The sequence below is a fragment of the Lolium rigidum genome, chromosome 6, assembly GCF_022539505.1.
Source record: "Lolium rigidum isolate FL_2022 chromosome 6, APGP_CSIRO_Lrig_0.1, whole genome shotgun sequence".
Lineage (NCBI taxonomy): Eukaryota > Viridiplantae > Streptophyta > Magnoliopsida > Poales > Poaceae > Lolium > Lolium rigidum.
Genome location: NC_061513.1, coordinates 70,154,103 through 70,172,493, shown reverse-complemented (window position 1 = coordinate 70,172,493; position 18,391 = coordinate 70,154,103).

The window sequence follows — 18,391 nt, the reverse complement described above, 5'->3', positions numbered from 1 at the left end:
TGGGGATTTCGAATCTAGAGCGGTAGTACCGCTTAGGCAAAAACTGCACATAACGATTGGATTTGGGGAGACCTATATGAAGGCCTCTTCTTCCCCATCTCGTTTTTAGCTCTTCTCTCTCTCTCTCTCTCTCTCTCTCCTCCATTGTTGCTGAGCTCAAACTGAGTGGATCTCCCTACCTACCCAATCAATCTTGCTCATACTTTGAGGAGTGGTGGAGGAGACCCCGATCTATCGTTCTACCGAGAGAAATTTCACCAATTAGTGGTAGTCCTTAGTGGATCTTGGATATAGGGTTCCTATGGTGGAATCTTGGAAGAAGTGCACCAATGGAGGCTAGCTTGGTGTTGTGCTAGCCCCATTGGTTGTTGGGAGCCTCCTTGTGGTGTGGAGCTCGCCCCAACCTTGTGAAGGAATCACTGCCTCGACCGGTGCCATAGTGCAAAAGGGGGAGCACCTTCGTGGAGCTCTCTCGAGGAAGAAGGTGAGGCCTTCCTTCGTGGTGTGGCCGTCTAGCCTCTTGTGTGAGGCTAGCACCTCCTCAACGCAGACGTACTCCCTTTTGTGGGAGGAACTGCGGGAAACAAACCTCGCCTCGTCTCCACGCCATCCGGTTGTCCCGCTCCTTACTCTTAATATCTTGTTTGATTCCTTCGCTTGTTGCACTTGTCTAGGATCATTAGTAGGAACACCGCCATCGCTAAAGCTATCACCTTTACCTTCCACACCGCTTAAATTGAAAAAGACTAAAACTTGACGTAGCGTCCATTCACCCCCCCTCTTGTTCGCTACGATCCATTCAGGCATCCTAGATAGCACTCACATAGTGTCACGAATAGGCTCATTTGCTGAAGGATATGCGTCCCCATATCCAAGATTGTATGTCGTAAAAGTCGAGGAGGCGCTAGATAATAGGCAAGGTGTGGAAGGAAATGTCACGCTCGGTGAAGCTTAGGAAAATGATGAACTCACCCTTCTCCGGTAGGGGCACTTCCTCCATTTCGGCATCCTCGAACGGGTCATTCCTATTTGAGGGATGATCAGTGAGGTGGTGAAGGGCACTAAAGCCTTGTTCTTCATCTTTGATCAACACCACGCTCTGTTGATCACCATGGCTAAAGAAGAGACGCTTGTTTTTGCAGAATGGAGCTCGAAGCAGTGGTAATGGTGGCGAGGCATGCAGGGGAGGAAGGTGCAGATAATGAGGAGTGACTGGCTCTCTGGCCCTCCTCCTACCTTATATAGGATGACAGATGTAAAATACGCCACATTTTCTCACGTTTAAACATTTAGCTATGTAAAGAATTGACTAAATTTCTCTCTGAGTGTGCTAATAATGAATAATTATTGCAAAGATGTGCAATCTCTTCTATTTTCGAATGGTGTGCATGAAATCAAGTCATAAGGGCAAATAGACCTACAATTACTGAAGAAAATCTCATCGCAAGTGCAACAAAATCAACCAGAGGCCAAAAGTTGGTTCCATGGGGTTTAGCGGGCACCGGTACATGCATGCCCGCCCGTACTGGGCACCGCAACATTCCTAAGGTCAAACCCTATAAGTTCTGTCAAGGGAGTCACTTTAGAAAGAGTGAATTCTTCATCAAACAGAGTCGCCATCTACACCACTCCAAAGGAGATCCACCATCGTAGTTCATCCCTTCCATCTCCCCCATCTCCTACATAGTCACATCCATCACCATTGTAATAGAGATCTCCTTGAGAATTGGTAACCATTGTAAGAATATTGTGATTTCAATCCAGGTATTTGCAACAATGATTTCTATATTTGATCTTGATGTCATGTGTGAGTAGTCCTCAGGGGCTGCGGATTGGGGTGAATTCTCGCAGCGTTTACATGCATCTAATCTCATGAATATGTGTAGGAATTGAATAGGAGTTTTGCAATCTTGTATCCTTGTCTCTTTTCCTAGATTTGGTGATCTGCAGTCTCTATTGGACAAGGCAGCGCCTTGGCAACGCTTAAGCACTCTTAGGCACTAGGCGATGGGTAAACGCCTCGCCTAGGGCATAAGCGGAAATCTAGGCAAGACAACCATGTTTTTGACACTAATAAATTACGAAATATTTCACTAACAAAGCTAGACGGGCATTAATCTAAAATTAGTTATTAGAAATTTACACATTTACATGCTCTAAATTAATGAATATTCACATATAATAACCCAAATACAGATTTGATGGTATAAACTGTGCCCGCCTAGGCTACGCCTGTGGTGCTTAAGCATAGGCTAGGCACTAGGAAAATGCTAACCGCCTCGCTTACACCTAGTGCTTTTTCCAACCTTGCTGCAGGTACACATGTCTATCAAATCGATCATGGGAAGAGGTGGGATGAGGTGAGAATGGCGTGCTGATGACCCACAAGTATAGGGGATCGCAACAGTCTTCGAGGGAAGTAAAACCCAAATTTATTGATTCGACACAAGGGGAGGTAAAGAATACTTATAAGCCTTAACAACTGAGTTGTCAATTCAGCTGCACCTGGAAAAGCACTAGCAACAGGGGTGATGTGAAAGTAGCAGATGATATGAGAGCAGTAATAATAGTAACACAAGACAGCAGTAGTAGTAATATGAGAGCAATGGCACCAGAAGACAGTTGATACTACTTCCAATGACATGTAGAACGAGTATATGATGATGAAAGATGGACCGGGGTTCCCAGCTATCTACACTAGTGGCAACTCTCCAATAACAAGTGTTGGGTGAACAAATTACGGTCGGGCAATTGATAGGATTGAAATAGCATTAAGACAGAATATCAAGATCATTAATCATGTAGGCATGTTTTCCAATAATAGTCGTACATGCTCGCAATGAGAAACTTGCACAACATCTTTTGTCCTACCAGCCGGTGGCAGCCGGGCCTCAAGGGAAACTACTGGATATTAAGGTACTCCTTTTAATAGAGTACCGGAGCAAAGCATTAACACTCCGTGAAAACATGTGTCCCTCACATCACCGCCATCCCCTCCGGTTGTCCCGATTTGTCACTTCGGGGCCATTGGTTCCGGACAATGACATGTGCATACAACTTGTAGATACAATCTAAGCAATAAGTATAGAGCTCAAATCTAAGATCATGCCACTCGGGCCCTAGTGACAAGCATTAAGCATAACAAGATTGCAGCAACAATAACTTCACAAACTTTGTAGATAGACAATCATAACGTAACAGTCCATCGGATCCCGACAAACACAACACCGATTACATCAGATGAATCTCAATCATGTAAGGCAGCTCATGAGATCATTGTATTGAAGTACATGGGGGAGAGAATACCAACTAGCTACAGCTAGAACCCGTAGTCCATGGGGGAACTACTCACGGAGCATGATGAAGGCGGTGGCGTTGATGGAGATGGCTTCCGGGGCACTTCCCCGTCCCGGCAGGTGCCGGGACAGAGTTCTGTCCCCCGAATTGGAGTTTCGCGACGGTGGCGGCGCCCCTGGAGTCTTTCTGGAGTTTCGTCAATTTGGTACTGCGTTTTTAGGTCGAAAGGTCTTTTATAGGCGAAGAGGCGGCGCAGGGGGGCACCTGGGGGCACCACACCCTAGGCCGGCGCGGCCTAGGCCTGGCCCGCGCCGCCATGTGGTGTGGTGGCCCCCTGGCCCCTCTCCGACTCTTCTTCGGTGTTCTGGAGCCTTTCGGAGAAAATAGGAGGTTTGGCGTTGATTTCGTCCAATTCCGAGAATATTGCCCGAACAGCCTTTCTGGAACCAAAAACAGCAGAAAACGAGAACCGGCACCGTGGCATCTTGTTAATAGGTTAGTTCCGGAAAATGCATGAAATCATCATAAAGTGCAAGCAAAACATGTAAGTATTGTCATAAAACAAGCATGGAACAACAGAAATTATGGATACGTCGGGGACGTATCAGCATCCCCAAGCTTAGTTCTTGCTCGTCCCGAGCAGGTAAACGATAAAAAGAATAATTTCTGTAGTGACATGCTACTTACATAACCTTGATCATACTATTACAAAGCATATGAAATGAATGAAGTGACTCAAGGCAATGATCTATAGTTGCTAACAAGTAGATAACATATAGTAAAACTTTTCATGAAGAGTACTTTCAAGACAAGCATCAAAATTCTTGCATAAGAGTTAACTCATAAAGCAATAGATTCAAAGTAAAGGCATCGAAGCAACACAAAGGAAGATATAAGTTTCAGCGGATGCTTTCAACTTTCAACATGCATATCTCATGGATATTGTCAACACAAAGTAATATGATGAATGCAAATATGCAAGTATGTAAGAATCAATGCACGATTAACACAAGTGTTTGCTTCTAAGGTGGGAGGAAGTAGGTAACTCGACTCAACATAAAAGTAAAAGAATGGTCCTTCAAAGAGGAAAGCATCGATTGCTATATTTGTGCTAGAGCTTTAGTTTTGAAAACATAAAGAGAGCATAAAAAGTAAAATTTTGAGAGGTGTTTGTTGTTGTCAACGAATGGTAGTGGGCACTCTAACCCCCTTGCTAGACAAACCTTCAAGAGCGGCTCCCATGAATTATTTTTATTTTTGGGTGGCACTCCTTCCAACCTTTCTTTCACAAACCATGGCTAACCGAATCCTCGGGTGCCCGCCAACAATCTCATACCATGAAGGAGTGCCCTTTTATTTTAGTTTTATTATGATGATGACACTCCTCCCAACCTTTGCTTACACAAGCCATGGCTAACCGAATCCTCGGGTGCCGTCCAACAATCACATACCATGGAGGAGTGTCTATTTTTGTTAATTAATTTGGGACTGGGAATCCCATTGCCAGCTCTTTTTGCAAAATTATTGGATAAGCGGATGAAGCCACTAGTCCATTGGTGAAAGTTGCCCAACAAGATTGAAGGATAAACACCACATACTTCCTCATGAGCTATTAAACATTAACACAAATTGAGAAGCATTTTGAATTGTTTAAAGGTAGCACTCAAGCAATTTACTTTGGAATGGCAGGAAATACCACATAGTAGGTAGGTATGGTGGACACAAATGGCATAATGGTTGGCTCAAGTATTTTGGATGCATGAGAAGTAATCCCTCTCGATACAAGGCTTAGGCTAGCAAGGCTATTTGAAGCAAACACAAGTATGAACCAGTACAGCAAAACTTACATAAGAACATACTGCAAGAATTATAATACTCTACACTGTCTTCCTTGTTGCTCAAACACTTTTACCAGAAAATATCTAGACCTTAAGAGAGATCAATTATGCAAACCAATTTTAACAAGCTCTATGGTAGTTCTCCACTAATAGGCTTAGACTACATGAAAAAACTTAATCATGATCTACTTGAGAGCTCAAAACAATTGCTAAGTGTCAAATTATCCAAGACATATGAGGCATTTTCTGTTTCCAACCAAATATAAATAAGTGCAATAGCTTCCAACTTTTATCATTGAACATTAAAAGTAAAACGAAGAACACGAGTGTTCATATGAAAAAGCGGAGCGTGTCTCTCTCCCAAACAAGGATTGCTAGGATCCGAATTTATTCAAACATAAACAAAAATAAAAGCACACAGACGCTCCAAGTAAAGCACATATGATGTGACCGAATAAAAATATAGTTTCAGGGGAGGAACCTGATAAGTTGATGAAGAAGGGGATGCCTTGGGCATCCCCAAGCTTAGACGCTCGAGTCTTCTTGAAATATGCAGGGATGAACCACGGGGGCATCCCCAAGCTTAGACTTTTCACTGTTCTTGATCATATATCATCCTCCTCTCTTGACCCTTGAAAACTTCCTTCACACCAAACTTCTCATAAACTGCATTAGAGGGGTTAGTACTCAAAAAATTTGAATCCACCTTGGTCCTGTAGTGGCACATTGCAAGAACTCAATAAAACATTAGCTACAGCTCTCCACGTCTAGAAAACCTCGCTTAAAGTCCACAAGAGACAATGCAAAAAACAGAGACAGAATCTGCCAAAACAGAACAGCCAGTAAAGACGAATTTTAATAAAATACTTCCGTTGCTCAAATCAGAAAACTCAAAACTAATGAAAGTTGCGTACATATCTGAGGATCACTCACGTAAATTGGCATAATTTTATGAGTTACCTACAGAGAATTAGACCCAGATTCGTGACAGCAAAGAAATCTGTTTCTGCGCAGTAATCCAAATCTAGTATCAACCTTCGATTAGAGGCTTCACTTGGCACAACAAAACACAAAACTAAGATAAGGAGAGGTTGCTACAGTAGTAAACAACTTCCAATACACAAATATAAAACAAAGTACTGTAGAAAAATAACACATGGGTTATCTCCCAAGAAGTTGCTTTCTTTATAGCCATTAAGATGGGCTCAGCAGTTTTAATGATGAACTCGCAAGAAATAGTATTGAAAGCAAAAGAGGGCATCAAGAGGAAAATCCAAAACACATTTAAGTCTCACATGCTTCCTATGAAAAGGAATCTTGTACACAAATAAATTCATGAAGAACAAAGTGACAAGCATAAAAGATAAAACAAGAATAACTTCAAAAATTTCAGCATATAGAGAGGTGTATTAGTACCATGAAAATTTCTACAACCATATTTTCCTCTCTCATAATAATTTTCAGTAGCTTCATGAACAAACTCAACAATATAGCTATCACATCCAGCATACTTTTCATGATTTCCAAACACATAATTTTTATCAAGTTCAAGAATAATGGAATTAAAACTTTCAAACTTACTTTTATTAATAATATAACAAGGTAGTTGATCAATCTCAAGAGATATGGGACTCATAGAATAAGTTAAATCTTCTCCAATCCCATTTTCATTAGTAGTACAATTAATAGTATCAAGTAACATAGGACCATCATCTAGAGCTTTATCATAAACATTTGCCAAGCAAAATTCTTTAGTACCATGCATTTCGACATCAGGCACAAACAAAGCATTATCATAAGATTTATCAAAGTAGCATGGATTATCATAAATAACAGTAGCATAATTATTCTCACAAGTATTACTCATAGGTACTATTTCAAGAGAATCCACAGGAACATAGCATTCAACCTCTTTCGGTAAGCATGGAGGACAATCAAATAATGTAAGAGATAAAGAGTTACTCTCATTAGAAGGTTGGCATGGGTAGCTAATCCATTCTTCCTCCTTTTGTTCGTCGCTCTCTTCTTCTTTTTCATCCAATGAGCAAATTGTGAGTGCATTCTTGTGCATTAATGTGTCTCTCTTTACAATCAAGGATATAAGGATTCCTACTGTAGCATTCTATGCAAGAATTAAGAATAGTAGAGACATAATCTTTAAGGCCCTTACAAACAACACAAGTTTCATAATTCTCAACCATGAAGGATTCTATCTCGGAGGCTCCCATAAATAAGACAAATTGTTCTACCTCTTCGAACCCATAATGAATATAGCAATTCCGATTATAGTTCTTAATTAAAAATTCCTCACTACAGCCACATTGAAATTTAAGATGTTTAGTATCTGTTGAGAGCAACAGTTTATATTATGGCGTTCAAGCAAGATTTTAGCAATTGTATTCAATTTTTCTATCATAGCACTCATTATTTTACCAGTTCTTGATTCTCTATAACAATTATAACATTCTATAAGCTCCAAGTAGGTTGTTGGTTCTCCCATAACAGCAGTTTTTAATTTTTTGGTTTTTCAAATTTTTATGGATTTTTGGGTATATGAGACAAATAAAACAAGACAAAAATAAACTAAGCAAAAGTAAACTAAGCAAACTAATACTAGACAGAAATAAACTAAGCACAAATAAACTAGACAAAAGTAAACTAGCAAAACAAAATAAAATAAAAGTAGAGAGAGAGGTAGAGTGTACTGCCCAGGTGAACTTATGAGTAGAGCTATGCCTCCCCGGCAACGGCGCCAGAAAATAGTCTTGATGACCCACAAGTATAGGGGATCGCAACAGTCTTCGAGGGAAGTAAAACCCAAATTTATTGATTCGACACAAGGGGAGGTAAAGAATACTTATAAGCCTTAACAACTGAGTTGTCAATTCAGCTGCACCTGGAAAAGCACTAGCAACAGGGGTGATGTGAAAGTAGCAGTGATATGAGAGCAGTAATAATAGTAACACAGCAGCAGTAGTAGTAATATGAGAGCAATGGCACCAGAAGACAGTTGATACTACTTCCAATGACATGTAGAACGAGTATATGATGATGAAAGATGGACCGGGGTTCCCAGCTATCTACACTAGTGGCAACTCTCCAATAACAAGTGTTGGGTGAACAAATTACAGTCGGGCAATTGATAGGATTGAAATAGCATTAAGACAGAATATCAAGATCATTAATCATGTAGGCATGTTTTCCAATAATAGTCGTACGTGCTCGCAATGAGAAACTTGCACAACATCTTTTGTCCTACCAGCCGGTGGCAGCCGGGCCTCAAGGGAAACTACTGGATATTAAGGTACTCCTTTTAATAGAGTACCGGAGCAAAGCATTAACACTCCGTGAAAACATGTGTCCCTCACATCACCGCCATCCCCTCCGGTTGTCCCGATTTCGTCACTTCGGGGCCATTGGTTCCGGACGAGTGACATGTGCATACAACTTGTAGATACAATCTAAGCAATAAGTATAGAGCTCAAATCTAAGATCATGCCACTCGGGCCCTAGTGACAAGCATTAAGCATAACAAGATTGCAGCAACAATAACTTCACAAACTTTGTAGATAGACAATCATAACGTAACAGATCCATCGGATCCCGACAAACACAACACCGATTACATCAGATGAATCTCAATCATGTAAGGCAGCTCATGAGATCATTGTATTGAAGTACATGGGGGAGAGAATACCAACTAGCTACAGCTAGAACCCGTAGTCCATGGGGGAACTACTCACGGAGCATGATGAAGGCGGTGGCGTTGATGGAGATGGCTTCCGGGGGCACTTCCCCGTCCCGGCAGGGTGCCGGGACAGAGTTCTGTCCCCCGAATTGGAGTTTCGCGACGGTGGCGGCGCCCCTGGAGTCTTTCTGGAGTTTCGTCAATTTGGTACTGCGTTTTTAGGTCGAAAGGTCTTTTATAGGCGAAGAGGCGGCGCAGGGGGCACTCGGGGCGCCACACCCTAGGCCGGCGCGGCCTAGGCCCGGCCCGCGCCGCCATGTGGTGTGGTGGCCCCCTGGCCCCTCTCCGACTCTTCTTCGGTGTTCGGAGCCTTTCGGAGAAAATAGGAGGTTTGGCGTTGATTTCGTCCAATTCCGAGAATATTGCCCGAACAGCCTTTTCGGAACCAAAAACAGCAGAAAACGAGAACCGGCACTGTGGCATCTTGTTAATAGGTTAGTTCCGGAAAATGCATGAAATCATCATAAAGTGCAAGCAAAACATGTAAGTATTATCATAAAACAAGCATGGAACAACGAAATTATGGATACGTCGGGGACGTATCAGCATCCCCAAGCTTAGTTCCTGCTCGTCCCGAGCAGGTAAACGATAAAAAGAATAATTTCTGTAGTGACATGCTACTTACATAACCTTGATCATACTATTACAAAGCATATGAAATGAATGAAGTGACTCAAGGCAATGATCTATAGTTGCTAACAAGTAGATAACATATAGTAAAACTTTTCATGAAGAGTACTTTCAAGACAAGCATCAAAATTCTTGCATAAGAGTTAACTCATAAAGCAATAGATTCAAAGTAAAGGCATCGAAGCAACACAAATGAAGATATAAGTTTCAGCGGATGCTTTCAACTTTCAACATGCATATCTCATGGATATTGTCAACACAAAGTAATATGATGAATGCAAATATGCAAGTATGTAAGAATCAATGCACAGTTAACACAAGTGTTTGCTTCTAAGGTGGGAGGAAGTAGGTAACGGACTCAACATAAAAGTAAAAGAATGGTCCTTCAAAGAGGAAAGCATCGATTGCTATATTTGTGCTAGAGCTTTAGTTTTGAAAACATAAAGAGAGCATAAAAAGTAAAATTTTGAGAGGTGTTTGTTGTTGTCAACGAATGGTAGTGGGCACTCTAACCCCCTTGCTAGACAAACCGTCAACGAATGGTATCACGTGCCACCGCAAAACCTTAGTGCCAAAAAGGGGAAAGTAACGGTACATGTTTAGTGATTCACTCGGGATCAAAGACACAATCATCTAGAGTAATGCTTTGGTATGTATCCATTTACTTAATAATTATTGTTACTCGCAGCTGGGGGAAAATTGTTGGACCAAGAGACTGTTGTCACCTCTAGCTTTAGGGGCAATAATATTTATGGATGTTCTCCTCACAAATTTTCTTATCACTATTTTATTTACTACCTAATTTCTATATGTATGCATAGCAGTAGGAGAATCCTTGACCCTGTCCTATCTTCATCCATTAAACACAACACCAACCAAAGTAAACTCGAAAGGTCCGGTAAGCGTAAGATAAAATCAACTAGCATGTCTTGTAGACGTTTTGTTTACACAATTTTAGTAGTTCTTCCCAAGGTTCTATTAAACCTATGTCTTCTTACAATACTACAATCCATAATCTGGATCGAAGGTATCAACCTTTTTCTTGTGCGGTTGCTGAGGAAGCAATTTCGCTATTCCGGTAAGGTTACTAGAGAACTTGTTAGTTTCATATTCGATTTAAGTTTTATTTATTGTTATTAGTTTACCTTTTTTCATCTATTTGAAAACCCCAAAAAATTAGTTATTGTTTTTGTTGTCATAATAAAAACCACCAAAAATATAGGAACCATTGTACAAAATAAGCCTGGGGAATATGCTATCCCCAATGATGATTTTATTTTAACTCCGCCAACTGTGACAGTGGAGAACTATGAATTTCAGCCTAACCTTTTAAGCTTGGTTCGGAAGAATCGATTTGGTGGCTCATCCGCTTAGGATTCAGGTATGCACTTAAATACATTTACTAGGATATCCAATATGATGAACATTAAAGATGTCAACCCCGATGCTGTAAAATTACGCGTGTTTCCTTTTCATTAAAAGGAAAATCAAAAGACTGGTTGCTAGCTTTGCCTAAAGGCACGATTATTTCACGCGATGAATGCACTAATATATTTATGAATAAGTTTTTTCCTCTAACAAAGACTATGTAGCTACGGTATAATATTACAGGTTTTAGACAAGAAAACCGTGAGCCACTAGCGCTTGCGTGGGAAAGGATGAAGGAAGCCATCACGAACTGTCCAATTCATGGAATGAAGGACTGGTTAATTCTCCACTTATTTCATAATGACCTTAATCCAATGTCAAATTCTATACTTCGTACTATAGCTAGAGGAACATTCATGAGCAAGCAAGTTGAAGTTGCTAGAACATTTTATGATTTTTTGTTTATTATTATTCAGAATACCATATAAAAATCACCTTACAAGTATTGCATGGATCGGAAATAACAAATATATTTATTCTTTCTGCAGTTTGTTTAGCTGATCATGACATCCTACATCGAAGGATCCCTGGTTAAGGCACTTATTGTTGAGGATTTGGATGTTGAGACCACGGTTCTCTCTACCATGCTGCGTAAGTTCGATTGTGAGATTACTACGGCTAAGAATGGGAAAGAAGCAGTGCAACTGTTCCTCGAGGGCTAGAAGTTTGACTTTTTTTTTGTCAGAAGGACATGCCCGTAATGTCTGGGCTTGATGTATTAGTTTTCCGTTACTTTCATGAGGCATAAATAGTTTTTTTTTTAATAATTTGCTTGAAAATGTACTTCTTGTCTTATTTTGCAGGCAATTGAGAAGATTCATGCTTTGGGAGAAATTCATATGAAGATTGTTGGAGTATCAGTTGGTGATAATGCCCAAGAGGCATTCATGAGGGTTAGTGCTGATGAATTTGTGCCCAAACAATAAAGCTTGATTTTGACGGGGCTATAATTCAGGAGGTCGTCAGGAAGAAGGACAAGAATAACGACATAGTCTAAGCCTAGCAAAGTTTCCTAGATAATTGGAGGGAATAAGATGTTGAGCTCATATATGTATGAGCATACCTGCATTGTCGTATTTGTCTAGTTTTATCATATTGTCGTCTTCTTTCCAGCTTCATGTTAAAGATTGGCTTTAGCAAGAAGGACAAGAGAGGCTACCAATAATTAGATTGATCCATGTAATACGTATCTCCTCCAATTTGAATGCATTAAATTTGGATTACTTGTTATGTATAAGGTTCCTAGAAATCAACAAAAAACTCAATGGAATTGGAAATTGAATTAGCTAGGGATCTATCTCGTTGGGGTATCCTCCCTCATGTAGAACCAGATTTTTGCCAATCCGCCCGCGCCTTCTTCGGCATCTCAAAGTCGACGAACGATTCACCGACATTCACCTACAAGGTGATGCTATCGACGATGACTAGAGACATCTTCCTCTTCTTGCGCCACACTCACTCATGGACGATCGCTATCTAGAGGGGAAAGTATGGCGGGCTTCCCCTATAGCACTCACAGAGGGTAACGAATAGGCTGATTTATTGAAGGATATGTGTCCCCATATCCAAGATTTGGATGTTGTAGAAGGCGAGGAGGCACCAGAGGAAATGCGAGGTGCGGAACGAAAGGTCTCGCTCGACGGAGCTTAGGAAAACGATGAACTCACCCTTCTCTGGTGATGAGCGCAGATTGCACACCGTTGGGGAACCCGAAGAGAATGGTATGATGAGCACAGTAGCAAGTTTTCCCTCAATAAGAAACCAAGGTTTAATCGCCCAGTAGGACAAAGGCGTGACTTCTGAAGGTGTTGCTAGCTGACTATTGGCAGGGCGTGGAACCTGCACACAACACAACCAAAATAATTTGCCCCAACATTACAGTGAGGTTGTCAATCTTACAAGTTTTACTGAAAACAAAGGATTAAATGTATAGTGGAATGAGATGTTTGCTTGCAGTCAAATGATAAGAGAAAAGTGCTGGCAGTATGTAAAAAGAACAAGATGATTGTATCAGTGTAAAAGAAAGGACCGGGGTCCACAGTTTACTAGAGGTGTCTCTCCATAAAGATAAATAACATGATGGGTGAACAAATTACAGCTGGGCAATTGACAAAATAAAGACCATACATGACAAGATGATTACTATGAGATTCGTTTGGGCATTACAACATAATACATACATCGTCATCCAACTGCGTCTATGACTAATAATCCACCTTCGGTATTAAGTTGCAAGCAACAGATTATCGCATTAAGCAATGTGTGTAAAGTAAACAATAGAATTTCCCTTTGATTAAACATTGTTGTTTTCTCTCTAGTCGCAACATCACATCTACAATATTAGAAGTTAATGTCACTCTTCCAGAAAATTAGAGGCATGAACCCACTATCGAGCATAAATACTCCTTCTTGGAGACACAAGTACATACTTGGCCATATCATCAACTAGCATGGAGAGCATGCAAGATTACAAATAACATATGACAAATATATAGTCGATCTCAACATAGTATTTAATATTCATCGGATCCCAACAAACACAACATGTAGCATTACATAAGCATAATCTTGATCATGATAGGCAGCTCACAAGATCTAAACATGAGGCAGAAATTGGAGAAGAAAACCGTCTAGCTACTACTATGGACCCATAGTCCAGGGATGAACTATTCACGCATCACTTCAGAGGCAAGCATGGCGATGTAGAGGCCTCTGGTGACGATCTCCCTCTCCGGAAGGGTGCCAGGAAGAGCTTCAGAACCCTTCCGAGCTAGGGTTTGCAATGGCGGCCGCGACGAAACTTTTCGTGGATGGAGGCTTGGGTGTTTAGGGTTTTCCCGAGATCGTGAATAAACAGGCGAAAGGGCAACATCGGTGGCCGCCTTGGGGCCCACACCACCCCTTGGTGCAGGCCCACCCTTGGTTGCACCATGGGGTGGTCTGGCCGCCTTGTGGCGCCTCCTCGCCCCCCCTCTGGACTGTGTCTTTGTTACGGTAAAATATCGAATTCGGCTTTTGTTTCGTCCAATTCCGAGAATATTTCCTGTACAAATTTTCTAAAATACAAAAAAAGCAGAAAACAGGGAAATGGCACTGTGGAATCTTGTTAATAGGTTAGTGTCGGAAATGTATAAAAGTGCAATAAAGTGTAAATAAAACATTTTGGAATTGGTGTAAAACAAGCATGGAGCATAAAAAATTATAGATATATTTGCGACGTATCAAGCATCCCCAAGCTTAACTCCTGCTCTTCCTCGAGTAGGTAAGTGATAAAAAAAATATTTTTTGAGGTGACATGAAGCCAACAAAATATTGATGAAACTATTGTAAAGCACTGTAAGCTGGGATCAAAGTACTCTAAACATAGGCATGATAGACATAATTCTAATTATAGAACTTAGCAACTATGTTATAACATGAGAAGTAACTCAAACAAAGGATCATGAATAATTGTGCATTGAAAGCAACTGTTTGGTTATGAGAATACAGTAAACATAGCAAAGTTGTACTCAGTGTGTCCTTTATGAAGTAGCAAAACATAAATGCCAGGACACCTTTATAGTTCAAAGTGTGACTAGATACAAGTAATTTAAGAACATGCGATAGCATAATGATGAATCAATCAATAAGTCTTGGGACTATGCATAGTATACTCAGAATGACAACTTTGCTCTCTTAATTGGTGCATAAATTAAGAAGATGAAGACTCAACATAAAAGTAAAATAAAGGCCCTTCGAAGAAGGAAGTAAGATTAACAAGTTTTATAAACCTTCCAAAAAGTATGGTACTCATTAGCTTTGAGCTCTCATCACGCCTATCATAAGCATCTTGAATGGTTAAAGTTAATGTGAGGGCATGCTTGACAAGTCACAAGTCGAAAATCTCGTGCCCCTTGAATACAAGTACCTAAACATCATGCTACTCAACTTAGGTCCCAGGTAAGTTCTTGTCATTGTAAGTATACAAGTATTATTGAGAACGCCAATGGGGTACCTCCTACCCCATGATATAGAAGTACTCCTTCCTATATAGGAGCAATCCCATACCAAAATTACAAGACAAATAGACAATGAGCATCTCAGCAATCCTTTTATGTGATCCTGACTGAACCGACGCATCCAACGGTGGAGACCACCAGTACGAGCGGGTTTGCCCCGTATACCGTCCTCCTGTACCGCTTGAACGGCTTCGTTAAGGTGTCGGGCTAGCTGGGGAAAATCTAGAAACCAGCCATTCTTTCTTTCTCTCTCTCAAAACCTCAAACCCTAATCCCCTAGAATCATCGATTCTTTGTCGATTTTGTTCATCTGAGTTGGGGATTATTCACATAGGTACGTTTCTGATCTGATCCATGTGCTATTTGTAGCAATGAACGTTTGAATTCTCGTATTGGGTACCTAGATGAGTTCATAGTTTTTGAAATTTCTTGTTGACTCTACACGTTCGAATTCAAAGTTTGTGCGTGTAATCGTTGTACAATACCATAGAAACCTAATGCCTACACTTTTGCTATGAATTTTTTTGCATCACAACGAGCTTTAGCGGTATGTTCCGTAAGAACTCGAGCAGTGGAGCTGGTGGCTCGAGCAGTCGCCCCGACTCGCGGAAGGATAAAGAAGTGCTCGAGACCGACTTCAACAAGGAGTACAAGTGGTTGTCCACCCGCAAAGTACTCCTAAAGAAGTGGGTCGACGAGGAGTTTCTCACCTCCCAAGGCCTCAACAACAACTTCACCATGTTGGTGAGGAACACAGGTATGGAGGTCTTTTCGTCACTTAGCTATGACACGTACAAGCGTGCCACACTCGAGTTTCTCGCCACCTTCCACGACGACCTCACCTTCCTAGGGCGAGACACCACTATGAGTTTTCAGTTGAATGGTACGCCGCATTGTCTTACTTTTGAGGAATTTTGTGGTTTCTTTGGGTTGTCCACTACTAGAGAGAGCTCGAGATTACTGAGGAGGTTGTCCAGGAGGCACAAGAAGCTCGACAACATATTTCTGTACACAGGAACTCGTACTATCTGCGGAAGAAGTCTGCCACCATCCAGAACCCTGCCATTCGCTACTTCACCACCTTCTTGGAAAACTCCATCTTCGGCAAGGGAGATACTGGGGCCATGGCTAGCCCGGAGAAGTGCATCATCTGCAGAGCACTCTATCCCAACATGGAGTTGAGGTTTCGAGTTTCTTGCCGATGAAAAGAAATGAATTTATCGATTAATGGGATGAACCTAGCTAAACCCTAGTCTTCGTGCAATCTCAGTCCATAGATAGATACATGTCCCTTGATATGCACCTCTCAATTGGCACCCCAACCCTCAAAAAACTAGTACACCCTGTAGCACCTGTCGTGGTCATATGCAAGACATAGCTAGTTATCTCTTAGCACCTTTAGTGTTAGCATATATACAATCTAGTACAATTCATCTTTGTTTATGTTAGTTAAGCATCTGTGCACATATGCAAGACATAGCTAGTTATCTCTTAGCACCTTTAGTGTTAGCATATATACAATCTAGTACAATTCATCTTTTTTTATGTGCATATATATGTGATGAAAAATTATAGATAGGAGATCAAAATAATCTGGCAGTCGAACTACTAATATGCGATCGATCTGGAATACACCAGATGCACTAAATTCATAAATAGCATTTGATATCTATCATGGACACATTCATAGTAAGGTTTTCCTGCCATACTTGAACTAATCAGCACAATAACAAATGAACATCCATCCCTATTATTGATGGCAAAACAATAAATAATTTAGAATCTCCTTTTGGTATTTATCTACAAGGCATATCAAGACATAAATACTTGTACAAAATGTGATCTTATGCGGTGCGATGATCGACAATTTAATAAGTTGTACATCTATGAGTAGTATCTAGAAATACGAAAATATATGCATCATTTATAACAAAATATATTGGCAATATCAACATTAATTCTCCCTTTTCTATTTTCATGTGAAATGGTGAAGATATTCGCACGCGGGAACAGACATAATTATCAAATGAATGGCTGAGATCAGTCGGCCTTGGGGAGGTTCTCCTCTCGTTTCCCTCTATAAATACCTGGGCGTAGAGGGGTACAGGGCACACAACACCAAAGCCTGAAGCAACAAGATAAAAAGAGAGCCAACTGCATTTTCTTCGACCTCGTTTGCCATAGGCTCTAGCAAGCTTTGAGGTCCCTATTTTTTTTTCTTTTTTTGCCTTGCAATCATCATCATGTACTAGTTTATTTTGTTGTGCTTACATACAAGAGACACTTAGAGGTGCAACCATGCATATGCACACATGTGTTTTATTTTTCATCGTTTCTTTGCTATGATGCGGTCTTCCTTACGATGTTTTTGGTTCTACTTATTGTAGTAAAGAACATGACAAAATTTTCATATGTAGAACAATGTTCTCTTTGTGTTTTTATATTATTTTTTGATGTTTTTATTATCCTCTTATATGGAAATATAGATTTTTTCATCTTCCTGTCCTGAGTAATAATAAAAAAATTACACTTCTAGCAATAGCAACTTCTAATAATTTGAGCTTCCTGCTAGATCTAGCGTATATTTCCATCAGCTGAGATGTACTCGAAGTGCATGCTTAACTTATAAATTATTTATAAGAATTATTTCTTATGATTTTGCAACTAAAATTGGTCACTAGATATTCATGCACAATGTTTCGGGTTATTAATTTTGATTATGATTTTTCGTTTATTTTTATTCAGAATACCCTATAACAATCACATTATATATATTGCATGGATCAGAATAAAAAAATATATTTATTCTTTTTACAGTTTGTTTAGCCGATCATGACATCATATGACAAAGGATCCCCGGTTAAGGCACTTATTGTTGAGGATTCTGCTGTTGAGACCAGGGTTCACTCCGCCATACTGCGTAAGTTCCAATGTGATATTACTACTGCTAAGAATGGGAAAGAAGCAGTGCAACTATTCCTCGAGGGGAAGAAGTTTGACATTATTTTTTGTGACAAGGACATGCCCGTAATGTCTGGGCCTGAGGTATAGTTTTCCATTTCTTTCATGTGAGATAAATAGCTATTTATTTTGCTGAAAAGTTTACTTGAAAATATACTTCTTGTCTTATTTGGCAGGCAATTGAGAAGATCCGTGCTTTGGGAGAAATTCATGTGAAGATTGTTGGAGTATCAGTTGGTGATAATGCCCAAGAGGCATTCATGAGGGTCGGCGCTGATGAATTTTTTCTTAAACCAATGAACATTGATGTTGTCGGGGCTATAATTCAGGAGGTCATCAAGAAGAAGAAGAATAACAATATGGTCTAAGCCTAGCCAAGTTTCCTATATAAATGGAGGGAATAACATGTTGATCTTATATATGTATGAGCATGCCTTCTTTGTCTTATTTGTCTAGTTCTATCGTATTTTCGTCTTCTTTCCAGGTTCATG